This window comes from Papaver somniferum, chromosome 4 (genome assembly GCF_003573695.1).
Source record: "Papaver somniferum cultivar HN1 chromosome 4, ASM357369v1, whole genome shotgun sequence".
Lineage (NCBI taxonomy): Eukaryota > Viridiplantae > Streptophyta > Magnoliopsida > Ranunculales > Papaveraceae > Papaver > Papaver somniferum.
This window is the reverse complement of record NC_039361.1, coordinates 125,679,940-125,696,582: the sequence shown is the minus strand read 5'-3', so window position 1 is coordinate 125,696,582 and position 16,643 is coordinate 125,679,940.

The window sequence follows — 16,643 nt, the reverse complement described above, 5'->3', positions numbered from 1 at the left end:
TCGGCCCCTAGCATTTTACTCTCGGAGAGCTCACCCAAGAGGATATTCACAGGGTACCAAAACTTGTGCCACACAGAGGCCTCTACAATTTTGCTTATGGTCGTGAGACCCATCTGGAGGAAGCCATCACACTGGTAGACAAGCTTGCACTGGAAGAGCTCATTGAGGTCATCAGGTTCGCGAAGAGAATGAGGGATTTGATTTCAGCTGGGAGGGATCGCGACAGACATTTGGAAGGTATGTTTGAAGAAATGGTTGAAGTTCAAGCCTTTTCTGAAGCAGAAGATGCTGCTTCTGCAAATGCTCATATTGTTGCTGCGCCTGATGCTGGTGCTCCATGATTAATAAGTTTAAGTTTTTAAGTTTAAGATTTGGATATTAAAAGTTTAAGTTTTTAAAACTTGGTTGTTTAAGTTTTAAGTTTTTAACATTCTTTTGGGATGGTTAGGTTTATATTTTGGATGATCCAGGTTTGAACTTAATGCACTTAAAGTTTTAATTATAATTATCTGTATCGTAAAACAAGTTTATGCATGCTTAATAATCCCATTTTCCAAACACAGGAAAGTAATCGAGGGCTACTCGATATGTCAACATAAACCGATTGTCGAAGGTCCATAATGAAATCAGTTTATGTGTGGGGTCAGTATAATCCGATTCTTCATGCCTTAGAAATGTTGTTTTTTCTTTATCTTTTTCTAGCTAGAATCGGATCACATGTGTATTTATATAAACCGATTGGTGTCGGTGAAAATTCAAATTTTTTACATGTCTTAAATCGGTTTATGTTGGCAACCATAAAGACCGATTCTTTGTGGCATTAAAACATAATCAGATTTTATGGACCTTCTAGAAAACCGATTGTTCCAAATTATTTCGAAAAAATAAATAGTCGTTGGGGTCTTCCTCTATATATATAAAGACCTCTTCCTTGGACCCCGTTTCTCCCAAAATTGCTCATTTTATTCCCTATTACTCCATATACTCCACAACTACCCATTTCATACCTCCACAAACAAGAAATGGCATCATTTGACTCCGCCGAAGATTTGGCGATCACAAAGCATGGTACGCCGAAAGTCGATTTCAAGACCACTCTTCGTCTGAAAGATTTTGGGCGAAGATATATAACAAATTTAGGCAAGATTATGGAAACCCGAATAGAAGAAGTCTTCAACAAATCCATGACACGCACCAAGTCATCCTAGATGCGATAGTTTCCTTTATAGTTATCCAACAACGGATTTTGAACGCTAACCACTTTACCATGTCCCTTCAACAATTTGTAAGTATTTTTTGTATGGTTTATTCTACTCAATCTACTTTTATGAAATTGTAACTAGCAAAGTAAGCTTGTGTTTGTGTTTTTGTAGCATGAAGTCGTGAAAGCGCGCTACTTGGAGGAAAAGGGGGAAGCATTCACATTTGATGCAAGCTATCAGTTCATGGTATCCAAAATTCATGAGTATGGTCGGACTTTATGATGGGTGAATCGGACTCGGATTCCTCCAACGAAGATTGGTGGTTTTAGAAGTTTTTATGTGGGTTTTGTGGGTAGATCTCTATGTAAACCCTCACGTGACTATAACTCGTCTACTAGGGTTTCCTAGGGGTTCAAAAGCTTAATGCACGTGCTAAGTGCATCAGTGATTCCTACGAAAATGAGTAGATATGAAATGAATGAAACAGAAAATTCTTATGAAAATTTAACAATCGGTTTATATATGACCCGAAAAATCTGATTATCGGAATCAGATTGTATCTATTACTAAACCGATTATGTAAGTCCGCTATTAATTTCGAAAACACAACCCACAAACCGTTTAAAATTGCATGAACCTAAACCGATTCTGGTTTGTGTTTCTGGAAAAAAAATCAAAATTTTTTAGTTGTTTGATGTTTTGAAGATCGATTTACATTAGTTGATCTCACACCTAAGACGATTAACTAACGCTAATTAATCAGGGGTAAAATGGGTAGTAAGAGAATTGTTGGATAAGAAGTTGTGTAAAATTTATTTCTAATGCCCTTTTTTGTCATCTAGTAACAGGCCCCAAATAACTGGACTAGGCACCAAACTAGCCAGGATTTAAAAGAAAAATTATGTTAACTGTACAGTACGTGGAAAAATTCCTTCTTTTAGGTTTTGTTTTGTGGCTATTCAACATTCAAATTCACAATGTGAACCGCTTGAATGCAATCTGGAATCAACTCAGGAGCGCCATATTAATTGTTGCCAGGGAATATTCCTTACAAAAATGTAAGTAAGCGTCTAACTGTTAGTCGCTTTATTAAATTATTCGTTAGATTAAATAACTGATTTCTCACTTTGATAGTGTAAAATATTCTGGGCACAAGATGTTGAATCTTAAATCGTTGGATACTGAATTGCTACAGCGATCGGACGCTGAATCAAGCTTTTGTGGCAAATTTTGAATCTTGAATTGTGAATAACCACTAGACAAAAAACATTATACCTTGATTGCTAAACTGATAGTATCTTCACATGTTTTCACTATTAATTCATATACACCCTCCATCTAAGTTATAAGTATTCATTGTTTTTCATGTTTTATCCCTTATTTTTGATGAAAACTATAAAAAATATTAAATTAACGTTTGGGTAATACTACTATCATAAATGTCGGCATATTGAGAGACCATGGTTCCATTTTTAGTAATACATTTAGAAGTAAATCTAGGTCACCCCTTATCTAGATATTTATATTAATTTTGGGTAATGATTAAGCTAAAGAAGTAGAATTATTGAGAGAGTAAAGTTAGACAAGATGAAGAAGAAAAACATGAAAAAAATTTACCAACCGCAACCGGAGGAAGAGCATTTGGGTTATCAGATATGCTTCAAACTTAGATAATATTAGTTTAATTGCTCCAAACTTTCAAAAAAAATGAAATTTTTTATGTAGATTTGGGCCAGTTCGGTTACCATATGTCAAGAACATGTAACTGAACACACCTGGAAGTGTAGTTCGGTTACATTTTCCAAATACGCAGGTTACCGAACTCGCTCGTTAATGGAGGTTTTGGTCGTACAATGTAATATTCGGTTTTCCCGCAATGTAACCGAACTTTAGGGTCTAGAAGTTCGGTTGCTTTGCAAACAATAACTAACCGAACTTTACGTGAATATAAAATTTTACCAACTGTACATAGTTCGTTTGGTTCGCAAACCTTTATCCAAAAGCGTATCTAACCGAACTCACCGATAAAAAAAACCCCAAAGTTACAGTGCTATATTCGGTTACCTAGTATAAAATGGTAGGTAACCGAACTTTGAACTTAGCAATTTATTTGGGTACATATTGTGTGTTCGGTTACATATCAAATTGCTCTATCAACCAAACTTAAAGTTCGGTGATATCCTTATTTTGCGAAGGAACTGAACTTATGGACATGTGTTGTTCTAATACAAGGAGTTCGGTTAAAAGTATTTTTTGCGAATCAACCGAACACTGAGTTCGGTTAAGGAAAAAAATAATTCGTGATAACCGAACTTTTTGCGACGAAACCGAACGTTTTGCGACGTAACCGAACTAAAAGTTCGGCTGGGACTTGTTTTTTGCGACGTAACCGAACTTTTCTCTGAAAAAAAACCCTCCATTAAACCTCACTGGTATGGCCAATACAATGATTATCCAACTGAACAACATGGACATTACTCTTTTTATGATCATACTGTTAATAGTGGTTGGGCAATCCAACCTTTTCAAGGTTTTGGGTCATACCATGGTGAGCCCAATTACTATCCACACGCGCATCGGTCATACAGGCAAGAAGATTATAATACTAGTTTTTCGTATTTAGAGGATACAATCAAACTATTGAAAAGTTGTCCTTTTTATGATTCTTCAGTTCCTATTCCTTCTCTAGAAGAGTCTCTCAGGAATTTAGCCGAGTCATCACGTAAGTTAGCTGAATCGACATAGAAATTAGATGAGGTGAACAACGTAGTTATGGACGAAAGAACTGCAGCAACGACTGAATCTTCTTTGGAAGATATCCTCAATAGGTTAAGTGAAAACTTAGATCCAACACTTATGGAGCTTTCTTTAGAAGAGACCCTTGAGAGGATAGTTGAGTCGACACGTAGACTTGAGTTAGAGACGAACGAAAGTATTGCTCGAAATGACTTGAATTCCAATATAGTGTATCAATAATACTCTTGAAAATGAGGATAGTTATTTGCATAATCAAGATATCAATTGACCATTTCCAGGAATCTGATGACCTAGAAATTAAGGAAGTTGTGACTAGTCTTTCTAGAGCCACTGAAAACTCTAAGTTTGGGGGTGATCATCATTCTCTATATGCTTTAACTCTTAGAAAGGTCCCTCACTTGGGACTTGACATATGTGCCTCAACCATTTTACAAGATTATCTTCGTACACGTTTTCCCGAACCTAATAATGTCCAGGAAGAAGTTCAGTTTTTAGAAACCCATCCTCTGGTTGATGTGGTTTACCCAGGCTATGATACCCAGATTGATTTTGTTTTCCCACCAAAAACTTTTATTCCAATTGTGGGAACGTTTGAATTTGAAATGTGTCAGTTATTGAGTTTTGAGACTAAACCTAATTACTTTAGGAGATTAGGGTCGACAAATTTGTTTAAGGAACACCATCACTCTCATTGTGGTCAGATGTGTGAATCAAATCTGATTGATTTAGAGGATCCCCAGTTATTCAGGTTATTATTATGTGCTTCTAAGTTTGTATTTGAGTTTTTCCAGACTCTAGAACCTGAACATTCGGATCTAACTTATGAGGAAATGCAACCCATGGAAATATTTTATCTAGACCCTGTTATAGAACCTGAACCTAACAAGGTTGTGCTTTATTTGTTAATTTTCTTGGCATGTTGCAGATTCCTTTTACTTGTGATATCCCTATTTGGTTTTAGTGATCCGAAGTTATTTCGCCTATTACTTTATGATTCTATGAGGTGATTAATTCCTTCCGATGTCTGGATGAAGACTTTAAACTTAGCACTTCTTGGGAGGTAACCCAATCTCATGCAACACGGTAATATCTTTCCTTAACTCTTTTGCTTCGAGTGGTAACAGTTTCTACTTGTTCATGCTTTTAGTTTTATCTTTAGAACATTGAGGACAATGTTAGATTTAAGTTTCGGGGTATGGGAGAAACTTTTTAGTTGCAATAAATAAACTCCAAAGCCTAGAAATTTATTCTTATTAAGGTTGGAACTAACCAATCTAAGTGGATGGGAACATCTGGGTTGTAGGAGTTGAGGAACCAATCTGATTAGATGGAAACATCTAAAGAGTCTATTCATAAAAGCAAAGAACTCGGGTGTTAGAATTAAAAAAAAAACATGGTAGTTTCGCCATATCTCGTTGAATCCTTTTCACCTTCTGTTTTTATTTTTCTTTTCTTATAAGTGATTGGGTGAAATAGAATGATTGAGATACCAAAAAAAAAATTGAGACGAGACCATCAGACCAACCGGAATAAAGTCGACCATTGGTGCCCTTGTACATGCCAGTTGTGTTGACCTAGAGTTAAGATTATCATCCGTTGGTTCCCTTGTATATGCCAGCTGTGTTGATATTAGTCAGACCGGTATCTCAGTCTATTAGGATAGGTTAACCTTAGTCAACATCAAAACCATCTACGTTTTTCTCTACATCCATCTTCTTAATCTTTCCATGTGATTGGTTGACTCCGGGTATGATGTACAGAAACTATATGAGTAGAGCTCTGTGACTTATATATGAATTTTAGTATGCTTGAGTGCAAACTCGTGTACACCAATTGGAATTTCGCATCAGGGTACTTCCTCCTATAGTCAATGATTGTATGCCAACCAAGGAGATTCTTTAGTTCCTTTCAAGGATCTGCGTAGATACCTAGGGTCTGGAGTAAAGGTTTTCTGGGTACACCTCTGGTAAACCCTCCCGAGACTATGGCTCGGTCACTAGGGCCACCTAGTGAGTTTGAATTTTCTTCTCTAGAATAAATTTGCTCGAGGACTAGCAAATAATAAGTTTGGGGGTATTGATAGACACATTTTTGTGTCTAATTTGATCTAAATATTATATATTGTTGGCACTCGATTTTGTACTAATTTTGGTATTTTATGTGTTTGTAGGCATTTTTGGGAAATACACATTTTTGGAAAATTCAGCTCGAAAAGTTGATTTTGGCACCCGTATGGCACATGTTATTCGGACTCTCAGTTTTGGATAAGGGACACCTCAATTTATAAGGGACACCTCAGTTGGACACATGTTATTTACACTCCACAGACGGTTAAGGGGCACCCATCTTCTCCAATTCAGACTACGGTTTTGGCGGGAAAGTTTTGCAGCGGAAGAACATAATTAGGGCTTACGATTTGAGCTTGGTTCAGTAAGACTAAAGGGATGAATTTGATGCGCTGGGTTTGTGGGAGCTAAACAAGGTTGGTACTGTCAATAGTTTGGATTAAAATTGGCTGAAAACAACATTGGATTAAGTTTCGACAAGACCAGTTGTTGGAATATTCCGTGATTTTCTGTTTTGGTTTTGGGAAGATTTTGGTCGGGTTTGGGCACAGGATTGGACTCATATCAACCTGTTTGAGCAAAACAGGCTTGGAAATGGCATGGTTTCGAAGAAAAATGAACTGTGTCATGGATTGAAGAAGAACAAAGACACGAGAGTATCGAGTGGTCTGTTATGCTTTCCCGTACTTCTTGTGTGGCTTGGAGAAGTTAGCATGTGGCTGCAAGGAGTTTTACTCCACCGGAGAACTTTATTCAACGTGTTTGGAGGATACAGGCGTGTGGAGGAGTTAAAATATGGAACAAAATCCCATATCTTGCATGGAAGTAAAAGAGATTATTCTTGATTGATTGCCGAGATTATTTGGAGTTATGAGAATTCATTTTCGGTCCAAATGGGTATATATAGGTGGTTGGGATCACAGAAGAGGGGTATGGAGAGTTTGGGAGACATTGAGCACATTGCGGAGCTAGGAATTTCGAGTTGCAGAGAATAGCCATTTTATGCTGCTGTGAAGAACATAAGACGCACATAGAACAGTCGTTGTTGCTACAGTGTCAGCGACAGTACTAATTTATCTTTCTTTGTAACAGCTGGTTTGTAACAGAAATAAGTGTTACAACCCCGTTTTTTATTATTTTCTCCCATATTATCATCCTTGGAAGCACCTTTTGAGCAATGAATTATCTTTTTGAGTGTGTTTGCATCATGAGAAGCTAAACCCATCACTGGGACGATGGAGGAAGCTGTTTTTCACCCATCTGGTAATTAAATTAATTCTTTTATAACTATGTGCATAGAATTTAATTATTTTATGATTCCAATTAATTATTTGTTATTTTGTCTGATGTCGCATGCTTAGTTTTGATTACTTTTGATGCGTCATGCTCACAACTTACAACTAATGTTTTATGAAATCTACTTTGGCAAAGAATATAGTCAATATTTCTTTTATTTTGAGCTACAATTCCCTAGGATTAATTTCTGAACCACTTGAATATTTCTTTTATTTTGTATATATTTTCTTGTTTTTAGTATTTTCATATTTAAGCCTAGAATCAATCCCAACAAAGTCCGAGTGAACGACAACTCTATTTACCACTATCTAAAATTCGATCAATTTTTGGCGCCGCTGCCGGGGACTTGTCTTTAGGCTAGAGTTTTTAGATTTTTTTTTTTTAGGTTTTTATTTGTTTTTAGGTTTTATTTTATTTGTTCTTTTTTACGCATTTTGGTATTTTTGTTTGCTTTCAGATTTGGAGCTAAGCTAAAGGAAAAGCAAAAGTGCTGAAAAGAAAGGAAAAGCCCAAAAAGGAAAGAAAAGAGAAATCCAAAAGGAGTGAAGAAGAAGATTTTGTAAATAATTTTATTTTTATTTTTTTTAGAAACTGTAATTAAGGTTTTTATTTTTGTAATATTTTATTTTTGGACATTTTTTTTCTTCTTTTCTTTTAAACATTGAACATTGGACTTTATTTTTAAAACCCTACGGAAAGGTAGTTTTAAATAAATTGTTTGCAGAGAAGGACGGCGATTATGATATCGCCTCGGCCCCTCGGGTTCGTACACTGACATTGGAGTCGGTGGCCCGATTGACCTCAACGGTTCATCTCCCGTCTGGAACGGGAGGTAAGAATTATAAACACCCGCGAATCCCCTGTCAGCGGGTTTACTGGATGATTTCGTATGCATATATGTTGAGGACCTGAAATCGGATTTAATTTTCTAGTAAAGGGCAAGGCATGGCCAAATCAAGATAAGGACTCAGATTTCATCACCGTTTTCTTCTTGCTCGCTTTAGGAACATGTAACCTACGCGAACCTAAGCCTTAAAATTTGGACTAGGACGAGACTGATAGGGTAACGAGCTTATTAGGAAAGTCGTTCGGAAAATATTGGTTACTCTTTTGAGCATACTTTGAAGTTCATGATGGTTTCTGTGAGTTGAGTACGCCGCCTTGTAACGCCGGTGAGGCCTTGGGTATCAAAGATCGACTGAGCTTCCCTCGTCTCTATTCAACTTACTTTAATTCGGATTTATTCCACAGAGGTTTTCTCAGATTGTAACGAATTCCTTTTCGAAAGAATATAAGCTGGTCTAGAAACAATCTAAGTGGATTCATCATGCTTTTTGTTTGCTAGATAAAATAGGCTTGTTGTGGTCGAGTCAGCCTTGTTTGTGCTTGTTTAGAATTCCCTTGCAGTTAGGATGTCGAACTGGTATAGCCAATACAATGATTATCCAACTAAACAACATGGACATTACTCTTTTTATGATCATAGTGTGAATAGTGGTTGGGCACGCCAACCTTTTCAAGGTTTTGGGTCATACCATGGTGAGCCCAATTAATATCCACACGCGCATCGGTCATACGGGCAAGAAGATTATAATACTGGTTCTTCGTATTTAGAGGATACAATCAAACTATTGAAAAGTAGTCCTTTTTATGATCCTTAAGTTCCTATTCCTTCTCTAGAAGAGTCTCTCAGGAATTTAGCTGAGTCATCACGTAGTTAGCTGAATCGATATACAAATTAGATGAGGTGAACAACGTAGTTATGGACGAAAGAACTGCAGCAACGACTGAATCTTCTTTGAAAGATATCCTCAATAGGTTAATTGAAACTTAGATCCAACACTTAGGGAGCTTTATTTAGAAGAGACCCTTGAGAGGATAGTTGAGTCGACACGTAGACTTGAGTTAGAGACGAACGAAAGTATTGCTCGAAATGACTTGAAAATTTCCAATATAGTGTATCCAATAATACTCTTGAAAATGAGGATAGTTAATGCATAATCAAGATATAAAGGTTATAATTGGTGACACTCCTTGTGCAGATGAGGTTCAACCATTTCCATGTTATGATAATGATGAGTATGATGTGGACAATGTTGATGAAGAATCTGAAGTATTTAGGCATGGTGATCAGGAATTGGTTACTCATATTGATATTGATAATGATATTTCTGGTTCAAATCCCAATAATTTGAATTATTATCCACCTATTCAAAAAGACGGGGATTTGACTAGAGATAATACCGTTTTAGACGAAATTGTACTTCCTTTTGATTACGAGGCCAATGATGGTTTAGAGGAACTAGTTTATCCTCAGAATATTTTTTTCGAGTCTAAAAATTTAGAAACTCTACTCTTAAAAGAAAATAAACTCTAGAGATGAGTGAGGATAAACCTGACTTAGAAGAATTAATTGACCATTTCCAGGAATCTGATGACCTAGAAATTAGGGAAGTTGTGACTAGTCTTTCCAGAGATACTGAAAACTCTAAGTTTGGGGGTGATCATCATTCTCCATGTGCTTTAACTCTTAGAAAGGTCCCTCACTTGGGACTTGACATATGTGCCTCAACCATTTTACAATATTATCTTCGTACGCGTTTTCCCGAACCTAATAATGTCCAGGAAGAAGTTCAGTTGTTAGAAACCCATCCTCTGGTTGATGTAGTTTACCCAGGCTATGATACCCAGATTGATTTTGTTTTCCCACCAAAAACTTTTATTCCAATTGTGGGAACGTTTGAATTTAAAATGTGTCAGTTACTGAGTTTTGAAACTAAACCTAATTACTTTAGGAGATTAGGGTCGACACATTTGTTTAAGGAACACCACCACTCTCATTGTGGTCATATGTGTGAATAAAATGTGATTGACTTAGAGGATCCCCAGTTATTCAGGTTATTATTATGTGCTTCTAAGTTTGTATTTGAGTTTTTCCAGACCCTAGAACCTGAACATTCGGATCTAACTTATGAGAAAATGCAACACATGGAAATAGTTTATCTAGACCCTGTTATAGAACCTGAACCTGAAAAGGTTGTGCTTTATTTGTTAATTTTCTTGGCATGTTGCAGATTCCTTTTACTTGTGATACCCCTATTTGGTTTTGGTGATCCGCAGTTATTCCGGCTATTACTTTATGATTCTATGAGGTGATTAATTCCTTTAGATATCGGGCTGAAGACTTTAAACTTAGCACTTCTTGGGAGGTAACCAAATCTCATGCAACACGGTAATATATTTCCTTAACTATTTTTCTTCGAGTGGTAACAGTTTCTCCTTGTTCATGCTTTTAATTTTATCTTTAGAACATTGAGGACAATGTTAGATTTAAGTTTGGGGGTATGGGAGAAACTTTTTAGTTGTACTAAATAAACTCCAAATCCTAGAAATTTATGCTTATTAAGGTTGGCACTAACCAATCTAAGTGGATGGGAACATCTGGGTTGTAGGAGTTAAGGAACCAATCTGATTAGATGGTAACATATAAAGAGTCTATTCATAAAAGCACAGAGCTCAGATGTTAGAATTTAAAAAAACAAAAAAAACATGGTAGTTTCGCCATATCTCGTTGAATCCCTTTCACCTTCTGTTTTTATTTTTCTTTTCTTATAAGTGATTGGGTGAAATAGAATGATTGAGATACCAAAAAAAAAAACTGAGACCAGACCATCAGACCAACCTGAATAAATTCAATAAAGTCGACCACTAGTGCCCTTGTACTTGCCAGTTGTGTTGACCTAGAGTTAAGATTATCATTCGTTGGTTCCCTTGTATATGCCAGCTGTGTTGATATTAGTCATACCGGTATCTCAGTCTATTAGGATAGGTTCACCTTAGCCAACATCAAAACCATCTACGTTTTTCTCTACATCCATCTTCTTAATCTTTCCATGTGATTGGTTGACTCCGGTTATGATGTACAGAACTATCTGAGTAGAGCTCTGTGACTTATATATGAATTTTAGTATGCTTGAGTGCAAACTCGTGTACAACAATTGGAATTTCGCATCAGGGTACTTCCTCCTATAGTCAATGATTGTATGCCAACCAAGGAGATTCTTTAGTTCCTTTCAAGGATCTGCGTAGATACCCAGGGTCTGGAGTAAAGGTTTTGTGGGTACAACTCTGGTAAATCCTCCCGAGACTATAGCTCGGTCACTAGGGCCACCTAGTGAGTTTGAATTTTCTTTTCTAGAATAAATTTGCTCGAGGACTAGCAAATAATAAGTTTGGGGGTATTGATAGTACATTTTTGTGTCTAATTTGATCTCAATACTATATATTGTTGGCGCTCGATGTTGTACTAATTTTGGTATTTTATGTGTTTGTAGGTGTTTTTGGGAAATAAACATTTTTGGAAAATTCAGCTCGAAAAGTTGATTTTGGCACCCGAAGGGCGCATGTTATTCGGACTCTCAGTTTTGGATAAGGGACACCTCAATTTATAAGGGAAACCTCAGTTGGACACATGTTATTTACACTCCACAGACGGTTAAGGGGCACCCATCTTCTCCAATTCAGACTACGGTTTTGGCGGGAAAGTTTTGCAGTGGAAGAACATAATTAGGGCTTACGATTTGAGCTTGGTTCAGTAAGACTAAAGGGATGAATTTGATGCGCTGGGTTTGTGGGAGCTAAACAAGGTTGGTACTGTCAATAGTTTGGATTAAAATTGGCTGAAAACAACATTGGATTAAGTTTCGACAAGACCAGTTGTTGGAATATTCCGTGATTTTCTGTTTTGGTTTTGGGAAGATTTTGGTCGGGTTTGGGCACAGGATGGGACTCATATCAACCTGTTTGAGCAAAACAGGCTTGGAAATGACATGGTTTCGAAGAAAAATGAACTGTGTCACGGATTGAAGAAGAACAGAGACACGTGAGTATCGAGTGGTCTATTATGCTTTCCCGTACTTCTTGTGTGGCTTGGAGAAGTTAGCATGTGGCTGCAAGGAGTTTTACTCCACCGGAGAACTTTATTCAACGTGTTTGGAGGATACAGGCATATGGAGAAGTTAAAATATGGAACAAAATCCCGTATCTTGCATGGAAGTAAAAGAGATTATTCTTGATTGATTGCCGAGATTATTTGGAGTTATGAGAACTCATTTTCGGTCCAAATGGGTATATATAGGTGGTTGGGATCACAGAAGAGGGGGATGGAGAGTTTGGGAGACATTGAGCACATTACAGAGCTAGGAATTTCGAGTTGCAGAGAATAACCATTTTCTGCTGCTGTGAAGAACATAAGACGCACATAGAACAGTCGTTGTTGCTACAGTGTCAGCGACAGTACTAATTTATCTTTCTTTGTAACAGCTGGTTTGTAACAGAAATAAGTGTTACAACCCCGTTTTTGATTATTTTCTCCCATATTATCATCCTTGTAAGCACCTTTTGAGCAATGAATTATCTTTTTGAGTGTGTTTGCATCATGAGAAGCTAAACCCATCACTGGAACGATGGAGGAAGCTGTTTTTCACCCATCTGGTAATTAAATTAATTCTTTTATAACTATGTGCATATAATTTAATTTTTTTATGATTTCAATTAATTATTTGTTATTTTGTCTGATGTCACATGCTTAGTTTTGATTACTTTTGATGCGTCATGCTCACAACTTACAACTAATGTTTTATGAAATCTACTTTGGCAAAGAATAGAGTTAATATTTCTTTTATTTTGAGCTATAATTGCCTAGGATTAATTTCTGAACCACTTGAATATGAAAAACAGTGAAATCCTGAGTCCCAGTAAATTCTTCATCCTGTGATATATTTTGTATATATTTTCTTACTTTTAGTATTTTCATATTTAAGCCTAGAATCAATCTCAACAAATTTCAAGTGAACGACAACTCTATTTACCACTATCTAAAATTCGATCATCAACCAAGAAAAAGGTGAATCTCCATCAACCCGTTCTAGTGTTCGCATTTCTTCATTGATTTACTTCGTTTTTTGAAAATCAAAATCTCCGATCTTACCCATAATCAGTTTATGTTAACATATCGTATAAAATCGATTCTGGGTTTTGTTCTTCGGCCATGAAGAGCATGCAGAGTAATAGGTTTATATGATGATTAACATTCACCGATTCAGTGTACGAAATCGAAATACGAAAAGACATCACCAGAATCAGTTTATAAGTGCATGGACATAAACCGATTCTGGGTAGTTTTTTTTTTTTTTTTTTTTAACTTTGTGCTTCCACAATTGGGTTTTATTTGCGTGTTAGTCTACCAATTGTGAAGTGGTCTCTTCAGATTCCATTCCACAATCAGCTTTTTTATATGTATCACATAAACTGATTGTTTAAGTTTGACATTCATGTGTGTTTTATTGTTGAAAATTGGATTACATATGTACCAATTGTGAACTAGGTTTTTTTACTTTTTTGTAGATATGGATTTCGGCCACCTATCATTTTACTCTCGATAGCTCACCCAAGAGGATATTCACAGGGTACCACAACTTGTGCCACACAGAGGCCTCTACAAGTTTGCCTATGGTCGTGAGACCCGTCTGGAGGAAGCCCTCGCACTGGAAGAGCTCGTTGAGGTCATCAGGTTCGCGAAGAGAATGAGGGATTTGATTTCAGCTGGGAGGGATCGCGACAGACATTTGGAAGGTATGTTTGAAGAAATGGTTGAAGTTCAAGCCCTTGCTGAAGTAGAAGATGCTGCTGCTGCAAATGCTCATGTTATTGTTGCGCCTGATGCTGGTGCTCCATGATTTATAAGTTTAAGTTGTTAAGTTTAAGATTTAGATATTAAATCAGTTTATGTGTGGGGTCAGTATAATCTGATTCTCCATGCCTTAGAAATGTTGTTTTTTCTTTATCTTTTTCTAGCTAGAATTGGATCACATGTGTATTTATATAAACCGATTGGTGTCGGTGAAAATTCTAATTTTTTACATGTCTTTAATCGGTTTATGTTGGCAACCATAAAGACCGATTCTTCGTGGCATTAAAACATAATCAGATTTTATGGACCTTCTAGAAAACCGATTGTTCCAAATTATTTGAAAAAAAAAATAGTCGTTGGGGTCTTCCTCTATATATATATAGAGAGAGATCTCTTCCTTGGACCCCATTTACCCCAAAATTGCTCATTTTATTCCCTATCACTCCATATACTCCACAACTACCCATTTCATACCTCCACAAACAAGAAATGACATCATTTGACTCCGCCGAAGATTTGGCAATCACCAAAGCATGGTACGCCGAAAGTCGAGTTCAAGACCACTCTTCGTCTGAAAGCTTTTGGGCGAAGATATATAACAAATTTAGGCAAGATTATGGAAATCCGAATAGAAGAAGTCTTCAACAAATCCATGACACGCACCAAGTCATCGTAGATGCGATAGTTGCCTTTATAGTTATCCAACAACGGATTTTGAACGCTAGCCACTTTACCATGTCCCTTCAACAATTTGTAAGTATTTTTTGTATGGTTTATTCTACTCAATCTACTTTTATGAAATTGTAACTAGCAAAGTAAGCTTGTGTTTGTGTTTTTGTAGCATGAAGTCGTGAAAGCGCGCTACTTGGAGGAAAAGGGGGAAGCATTCACATTTGATGCAAGCTATCAGTTCATGGTATCCAAAATTCAAGAGTATGGTCGGACTTTATGATGGGTGAATCGGACTCGGATTCCTCCAACGAAGATTGGTGGTTTTAGAAGTTTTTATGTGGGTTTTGTGGGTAGATCTCTATGTAAACCCTCACGTGACTATAACTCGTCTACTAGGGTTTCCTAGGGGTTCAAAAGCTTGATGCACGTGCTAAGTGCATCAGTGATTCCTACGAAAATGAGTAGATATGAAATGAATGAAACAAAAAATTCTTATGAAAATTTAACAATCGGTTTATATCTGACCCGAAAAAAATCCGATTATCGGAATCGGATTGTATCTATTACTTAAACCGATTACGTAAGTCCGCTATTAATTTCGAAAACACAACCCACAATCGGTTTAAAAGTGCATGAACATAAACCGATTCTGGTTTGTGTTTCTGGAAAAAAAATCAAAATTTTTTAGTTGTTTGATGTTTTGAAGATCGATTTAAATTAGTTCATCTCACACCTAAGACGACTAATTAACGCTAATTAATCAGGGATAAAATGGGTAGTAAGAGGATTGTTGGATAAGGGGTTGTGTAAAATTTATTTCTAATGACCTTTTTTGTCATCTAGTAACAGGCCCCAAATAACTGGACTAGGCACCAAACTAGCCAGGATTTAAAAGAGAAATTATGTTAACTGTACGGTACGTGGAAAAATTCCTTCTTTTAGGTTTTGTTTTGTGGCTATTCAACATTCAAATTCACAATGTGAACCGCTTGAATGCAATCTGGAATCAACTCAGGAGCGCCATATTAATTGTTGCCAGGGAATATTCCTTACAAAAATGTAAATAAGCGTCTAACTGTTAGTCGCTACCTTTATTAAATTATTCGTTAGATTAAATAACTGATTTCTCACTTTGATAGTGTAAAATATTCTGGGCACAAGATGTTGAATCTTAAATCGTTGGATACGGAATTGCTACAGCGATAGGACGCTGAATCAAGCTTTTGTGGCAAATTTTGAATCTTGAATTGTGAATTACCATTAGACAAAGTCTTATTAAAAACATTATACCTTGATTGCTAAACTGATATTATCTTCACCTGTTTTCACTATTAATTCATATACGCCCTCCATATAAGTTATATAGGCGGAGAAACCAGATTTAGAAAATTATATGAATTTTATAAGTATTCATTGTTTTTCTTGTTTTATCCTTTATTTTTGATGAAAATTATAAAAAATATTAAATTAACGTTTGGGTAATACTACTATCATAAATGTCGGCGTATGGAGATACCATGGTTCCATTTTTAGTAACACATTTAGAAGTAAATCTAGGTCATCCCTTATCTAGATATTTATATTAATACCTAAACTACCCTCCTGATTAATTTTGGGTAATGACTATTGAAATCATTAGTGAAATAATTAAGCTAAAGAAGTAGAATTATTGAGAGAGTAAAGTTAGAGAAGATGAAGAAGAAAAACATGAAAAAAATTTACCAACCACAACCGGAGGAAGAGCATTTGGGTTATCAGGTATGCTTCAAACTTAGATAATATTGGTTTAATTGCTCCAAACTTTCAAAAAAATGAAAATTTTATGTAGATTTGGGCCAGTTCGGTTACCATATGTCAAGAACATGTAACCGCACACACCCGAAAGTGTAGTTCGGTTACGTTTTCCAAATGCGCAGGTTACCAAACTCGCACGTTAATGGAGGTTTTGGTCGTACAGTG